This window comes from Helicoverpa armigera, chromosome 17, assembly GCF_030705265.1.
Source record: "Helicoverpa armigera isolate CAAS_96S chromosome 17, ASM3070526v1, whole genome shotgun sequence".
In the NCBI taxonomy this organism is placed as follows: domain Eukaryota; kingdom Metazoa; phylum Arthropoda; class Insecta; order Lepidoptera; family Noctuidae; genus Helicoverpa; species Helicoverpa armigera.
In genome coordinates, this window is record NC_087136.1 from 1,385,979 (window position 1) to 1,394,281 (window position 8,303).

An 8,303-nucleotide genomic window follows, 5' to 3' on the forward strand; every position below is an offset into this window, starting at 1 on the left:
TGCCCAAAATAATTTGATATCGTGTAAGTCGGTCATTTCGAATTTAGTCATTAAATATGCTTTGAAATTATTCATTGTTTGCAAATCTGCACATGCTATAACTAAATCATCGACGTACAAGATTACGTAAATATTTTTAGAAATGTCTCCTTTACCTTTCATATATATACACCTATCTACTGGGGAGTTCTGAAAACCTATTTCTTTGAGACATTGTTCAAATGTTTCGTACCAACATCTAGCTGATTGTTTTAAGCCATAAAGAGCTTTGTTTAATTTGCATACGTAATTATCTTTACATTTTACACCTTCAGGAACTTTCATGTAGATTTCTTCCTTTAGTGTACCATTTAGAAATGCTGTTTTACATCCATATGATGAATCAGTAAATTATATTGATTTGCGTAGCTAATTAAGAATCTAAAGCTTGCTATTCTAGCAACTGGTGCAAATGTTTCATTATAATCACTAAGATATTCTTGACTGAAACCTCTAGCGACAAGACGTGCCTTATATCTTGAAGGTTGACCTGAAACGTCATTTTTAATAGTGAATATCCATTTACAGTCTACAATATTTTTATTTAATGGTTTTGGTACTAATGTCCATGTATTATTTTTCTTAAGAGAATTGAGTTCTTCTCTGACTGCTTTTTCCCACTGATTCCTATCGTTCAGAGATTTAATTTCATTTAATGATTTTGGTATATTACTTGTGATGGATAACGCACTATAGACATCATAGTCATTTTCATTATATGATTTACGCGAACATGTTTTCAGTCTTTCACTTCTTCGTAAATTTAAAAATTCATCAGGTTTATCCTGATTTTTGTGTTTCAAACTACTCTCAGATTCATTTTCAGGTTCATTCGGTATTTCATGACTACCGATTTTTCGAATTTTACTTGTACTGCATTCATCAGATTGAGAGCTATCTGATTTAGGGCCAGAACTATGAGACTTATAAGACACTGATTTTGTTACGGAGTCATTATCAGTTTCGTCTTGGGAATATGTATTATTACTCCGTTCAGGTCGTAATGAAGGCCTAGATTCGATAAAATTAGTCTCTATAGGAGGTATGGGATTAAAAGAAATAATATACTAATTTGATATTGAAATATTTATTCTATACTTTAAATGGTACTTGGAAGCAATACGTCCGTCTAACAAGATCCCGTGACGCAGTGTGTGTAGAGTTAAATAAACAGTAGATTGTTCAGATAGAACAAAGAACAATGTTATCGAAAGTTAGGGGTATTAGTTTTTGCTTTATATAATCCAACACGCCCCCTCAAAAATTAATCCCTAACTTTTAGTCATTCGTTAGTTTACTATACAGTATCTAGTCTACAATTCAACATTACAAAGTGAATACCAACTTATAAATACGACGTAACATATTATACTTCCAAGTAAGGTCTGGGACAACTGTACAATAATGGTCCAACATTTGCTGCACAGGATCAGGGAAAACCCAGAAAAACCTGATCAGACCATTTCATAATGAAATTGTACTTAAATTAAAACTTATTCTATACCCAATCCTTTTCTCAGTCTTATAAAAGACACGACTGGTAAAGGTTTTGTCAACAAGTCTGCCAACTGGTTACCTGTGGAAATATAATTTAATTTTATTACATTTTTCTCAACTTGTTCTCTAGAGAAATGATATTTTATATCTATGTGTTTGGACCTTTTATGACTTGTTGGATTATTAGCTATGCTAATACATCCGTTATTATCTTCATATAAAATAATGGGCTTATTAATTTTAAGTTTATGCTTTCTGCCAGAGACTTAAGCCATAATGCTTCTTTAACAGCTTCATATAAAGCCATATATTCGGATTCAGTAGACGAGACCGCTACTGATGTTTGTCTCTTTGTACACCATGTAATTGTATTTTGATCAAATAATTTAAACACATATCCAGTAGTGCTTTTCCTATCATTACAATCGTGGCCACCCCAATCTGAGTCGACATATCCACTTAGGATGTTATTGTAATTATTTCTTGTATATGTTAACTTCAAATCAATTGTGCCTTTGATATATCTTAAAACTCGCTTTAAGCATAACCACAATTCTTTATTGTTCTTATTTGTGTACCGACTTAAAATATTTACGCATGTACTTAAGTCCGGACGCGTACAAAGCATAATGTACATTAAACAACCGATCAGGTGACGGCATGGTGCGTCACACTTCTTATCAGCGTTAAGAGCTTCATAGTTTAATTTAAGCTCCATCGGTGTGTTTATAGGATTGCAATCACTCATATTAAATTTATTCAAAACGGTTTTAATGTAAGCACTTTGGTCTAAAGTAATTTTATCATGGTGTCTCTCTATTTTAATGCCCAAAATAATTTGATATCGTGTAAGTCGGTCATTTCGAATTTAGTCATTAAATATGCTTTGAAATTATTCATTGTTTGCAAATCTGCACATGCTATAACTAAATCATCGACGTACAAGATTACGTAAATATTTTTAGAAATGTCTCCTTTACCTTTCATATATATACACCTATCTACTGGGGAGTTCTGAAAACCTATTTCTTTGAGACATTGTTCAAATGTTTCGTACCAACATCTAGCTGATTGTTTTAAGCCATAAAGAGCTTTGTTTAATTTGCATACGTAATTATCTTTACATTTTACACCTTCAGGAACTTTCATGTAGATTTCTTCCTTTAGTGTACCATTTAGAAATGCTGTTTTACATCCATATGATGAATCAGTAAATTATATTGATTTGCGTAGCTAATTAAGAATCTAAAGCTTGCTATTCTAGCAACTGGTGCAAATGTTTCATTATAATCACTAAGATATTCTTGACTGAAACCTCTAGCGACAAGACGTGCCTTATATCTTGAAGGTTGACCTGAAACGTCATTTTTAATAGTGAATATCCATTTACAGTCTACAATATTTTTATTTAATGGTTTTGGTACTAATGTCCATGTATTATTTTTCTTAAGAGAATTGAGTTCTTCTCTGACTGCTTTTTCCCACTGATTCCTATCGTTCAGAGATTTAATTTCATTTAATGATTTTGGTATATTACTTGTGATGGATAACGCACTATAGACATCATAGTCATTTTCATTATATGATTTACGCGAACATGTTTTCAGTCTTTCACTTCTTCGTAAATTTAAAATTCATCAGGTTTATCCTGATTTTTGTGTTTCAAACTACTCTCAGATTCATTTTCAGGTTCATTCGGTATTTCATGACTACCGATTTTTCGAATTTTACTTGTACTGCATTCATCAGATTGAGAGCTATCTGATTTAGGGCCAGAACTATGAGACTTATAAGACACTGATTTTGTTACGGAGTCATTATCAGTTTCGTCTTGGGAATATGTATTATTACTCCGTTCAGGTCGTAATGAAGGCCTAGATTCGATAAAATTAGTCTCATCAATTACAACGTCCCTTACAGTTTCATATTTTTCGAATTCTGTATTCCAAACTTTATAACCATTGGGTTCATAACCTACCAGTATTCCTTTCCACGACCTATTGTCAAATTTGTTTTACTGGTTTTATTATGAACATATACAGTTGAACCGAAAACTCTGAGATTTTTAACGCTTGGTTTCCTATCATGCCACATCTCGTATGGTGTCTTTGATTGACTTAAAGCTTTCGTAGGCGTAATATTTATTAAATAAACTGCAGTTAAAACTGCATTTCCCCAAAACGTTTTGATGCTTTAGTGCCATTTAACATAGCACGAGCTTTTTCTGTTATTGTGCGAACCATACGTTCTGCAACACCATTTAACTGTGGGGTCCTAGGAACTGTTAAATGATAGCTTATGCCTCTTTCTCTACAGTAGTTTTTCATTTCGGTGGATAAGTATTCACCACCGTTATCACTATAAAGATTTACTACTTTGAAATTGAATTTAGCCTCACTTTTAGCGACATAGTCTTTAAAAGCTGTAAACACTTCTGATTTGTAAGTTAACATATACACCACACAATAATGTGTGTATTCATCAACAAATAAAACAAAATAATTTCTGTTATCTATTGTTGGAGGTGTTATAGGACCACAAACATCTGAATGCACAATAAACAGAGGGCGTTTAATGTAACTTTTGTCTTTAACTTTATTAAAAGGCAGGCGAGTCTGCTTCCCATTTATGCATGCTTCACACAACTTATCATTTGGAGTTACGGTATTTATTTCATCTAAGTCATCAATCATATTATGACATTTTAACTGCAGGAATTTAGTTTTACTTATATGTCCTAGGCGTTGATGCCATAATTCATATTTATTTTCATTAACATAACATGCTTGGGAAGCGGATTCCCTTTTATTACTGGTATTTTAAACTCTAGAACTATAAGATTATTCAATGTCTTACCTTTCATGATGATTTTACCTTCCTTTGTAATTTGTGTGCCTTTGTCATCAAATATTATGGTGAATCCTGCTTGCTGCATCTTTGATACCGATATTAAATTATATGGTACTTTGGCACAGAACAATACATTTGTAAGTATTCCTTGCACTCCTGTTTGACTGATAAGATTTATGTTTCCCCTTTTAGTTGCTGAAATAAATGTATTGTTTTTAGCTACTGAAATTTTTAAAGGAGGATTTAAACATTCAAACGATGTGAAGAGATCATCTCTATTTGTGATGTGATCAGACGCTCCTGAATCTAATAGGAATTTAATTGTCGAGTGGTCTTTTTCATAATGGTATGCGCTTGTCATGAACGCAAATCCTGAAAAAGAAGAATTCGAGGTCGTTCCCTCTTGCAGGGCAATAGTTTGGACTTGTCTTGTCCTTTCTGGGGCATTGTTTTGTATATTTGTCTGTCTTTTGAAATAGAAACAATCCTGTTTCTTGTGTCCTTTGCGTCCACAGTAATGACATTTCACAAATTTTTGTTTGTTTGTTTTCTTGAATGTTGTATTCTTCAAATAGTTTTGTTTTGTGCGATTGTATCTGTTTTATTATATTTTTCTTCAACATGGAGTATCTTTAAACTGGTATCACGACTCTCGTTTTTAATTTTACTTCGTGATCTAATAGTCTAGTTTTACAAAACCGAGAGTGATATTTTCTTCAGATAGTGTCTCAATTGCAGTGATAACGCCATCATATGTATTCGGGAGAGTAAGTAATAAATGAGCTACTTTGTCCGTTTCCTCTAATTTAGCTCCAGCAGCTGATAATTCTGTCAGCAGATCGTCAAATGTTGAGAAGTGTTTGATCAAGGGTATATCGGCTTTTAATTTTAATCCCAATAATTGTTTTCTCAGCGCTAATTGAGTTGCTACACTTTTCCTTTCATAGATCGCGTCAAAATGTTTAAAACTGCTTGAGCAGTCCCATTTTCATTAATATAATTAAGATATGAGTCCGCCAAATATTCGACTATAATACTTTTGGCTGCCTTATTATTCTTTTCCCACTCAGCGGATCGCGTTCCAGGAATTTCTTCGTCAATAACACTGAGCAAGTTTAACTCTGAAAGCAGTGTACGAATTCTAAATTTCCATACACTGTACTTTTCTCCATTAAAAGGCTTAATGTTTCTTTTCACTTTTTCCATTGTCACAACTTTATTTTTATTTACAACTATGCACTTTACTGTCACTACGCACTACTGAATGTTCTCACTACTAAATGTCCTTTTTCGCACTGGGCCCATAACCTATAGGAGGTATGGGATTAAAAGAAATAATATACTAATTTGATATTGAAATATTTATTCTATACTTTAAATGGTACTTGGAAGCAATACGTCCGTCTAACAAGATCCCGTGACGCAGTGTGTGTAGAGTTAAATAAACAGTAGATTGTTCAGATAGAACAAAGAACAATGTTATCGAAAGTTAGGGGTATTAGTTTTTGCTTTATATAATCCAACAGTCTCATCAATTACAACGTCCCTTACAGTTTCATATTTTTCGAATTCTGTATTCCAAACTTTATAACCATTGGGTTCATAACCTACCAGTATTCCTTTCCACGACCTATTGTCAAATTTGTTTTTACTGGTTTTATTATGAACATATACAGTTGAACCGAAAACTCTGAGATTTTTAACGCTTGGTTTCCTATCATGCCACATCTCGTATGGTGTCTTTGATTGACTTAAAGCTTTCGTAGGCGTAATATTTATTAAATAAACTGCAGTTAAAACTGCATTTCCCCAAAAACGTTTTGATGCTTTAGTGCCATTTAACATAGCACGAGCTTTTTCTGTTATTGTGCGAACCATACGTTCTGCAACACCATTTAACTGTGGGGTCCTAGGAACTGTTAAATGATAGCTTATGCCTCTTTCTCTACAGTAGTTTTTCATTTCGGTGGATAAGTATTCACCACCGTTATCACTATAAAGATTTACTACTTTGAAATTGAATTTAGCCTCACTTTTAGCGACATAGTCTTTAAAAGCTGTAAACACTTCTGATTTGTAAGTTAACATATACACCACACAATAATGTGTGTATTCATCAACAAATAAAACAAAATAATTTCTGTTATCTATTGTTGGAGGTGTTATAGGACCACAAACATCTGAATGCACAATAAACAGAGGGCGTTTAATGTAACTTTTGTCTTTAACTTTATTAAAAGGCAGGCGAGTCTGCTTCCCATTTATGCATGCTTCACACAACTTATCATTTGGAGTTACGGTATTTATTTCATCTAAGTCATCAATCATATTATGACATTTTAACTGCAGGAATTTAGTTTTACTTATATGTCCTAGGCGTTGATGCCATAATTCATATTTATTTTCATTAACATAACATGCTTGGGAAGCGGATTCCCTTTTATTACTGGTATTTTAAACTCTAGAACTATAAGATTATTCAATGTCTTACCTTTCATGATGATTTTACCTTCCTTTGTAATTTGTGTGCCTTTGTCATCAAATATTATGGTGAATCCTGCTTGCTGCATCTTTGATACCGATATTAAATTATATGGTACTTCGGCACAGAACAATACATTTGTAAGTATTCCTTGCACTCCTGTTTGACTGATAAGATTTATGTTTCCCCTTTTAGTTGCTGAAATAAATGTATTGTTTTTAGCTACTGAAATTTTTAAAGGAGGATTTAAACATTCAAACGATGTGAAGAGATCATCTCTATTTGTGATGTGATCAGACGCTCCTGAATCTAATAGGAATTTAATTGTCGAGTGGTCTTTTCATAATGGTATGCGCTTGTCATGAACGCAAATCCTGAAAAAGAAGAATTCGAGGTCGTTCCCTCTTGCAGGGCAATAGTTTGGACTTGTCTTGTCCTTTCTGGGGCATTGTTTTGTATATTTGTCTGTCTTTTGAAATAGAAACAATCCTGTTTCTTGTGTCCTTTGCGTCCACAGTAATGACATTTCACAAATTTTTGTTTGTTTGTTTTCTTGAATGTTGTATTCTTCAAATAGTTTTGTTTTGTGCGATTGTATCTGTTTTATTATATTTTTCTTCAACATGGAGTATCTTTAAACTGGTATCACGACTCTCGTTTTTAATTTTACTTCGTGATCTAATAGTCTAGTTTTACAAAACCGAGAGTGATATTTTCTTCAGATAGTGTCTCAATTGCAGTGATAACGCCATCATATGTATTCGGGAGAGTAAGTAATAAATGAGCTACTTTGTCCGTTTCCTCTAATTTAGCTCCAGCAGCTGATAATTCTGTCAGCAGATCGTCAAATGTTGAGAAGTGTTTGATCAAGGGTATATCGGCTTTTAATTTTAATCCCAATAATTGTTTTCTCAGCGCTAATTGAGTTGCTACACTTTTCCTTTCATAGATCGCGTCAAAATGTTTAAAACTGCTTGAGCAGTCCCATTTTCATTAATATAATTAAGATATGAGTCCGCCAAATATTCGACTATAATACTTTTGGCTGCCTTATTATTCTTTTCCCACTCAGCGGATCGCGTTCCAGGAATTTCTTCGTCAATAACACTGAGCAAGTTTAACTCTGAAAGCAGTGTACGAATTCTAAATTTCCATACACTGTACTTTTCTCCATTAAAAGGCTTAATGTTTCTTTTCACTTTTTCCATTGTCACAACTTTATTTTTATTTACAACTATGCACTTTACTGTCACTACGCACTACTGAATGTTCTCACTACTAAATGTCCTTTTTCGCACTGGGCCCATAACCTATAGGAGGTATGGGATTAAAAGAAATAATATACTAATTTGATATTGAAATATTTATTCTATACTTTAAATGGTACTTGGAAGCAATACGTCCGTCTAACAAGATCCCGTGACGCAGTGTGTGT

At 33.2% G+C, this 8,303-nt stretch overlaps 1 long non-coding RNA gene across 1 annotated transcript; it reads right to left on the minus strand.

The window, feature by feature from the left end:
* Positions 1-1,107: 1,107 nt before the first annotated feature.
* On the minus strand, positions 1,108-5,100 carry LOC135118008 (uncharacterized). Its single transcript, XR_010277300.1, has 2 exons — positions 4,393-5,100; positions 1,108-1,615 (listed from the first exon to the last, which is right to left on the minus strand). It is a non-coding gene; the product is annotated as an uncharacterized LOC135118008 (long non-coding RNA).
* Between the last annotated feature and the right edge of the window lie 3,203 nt (positions 5,101-8,303).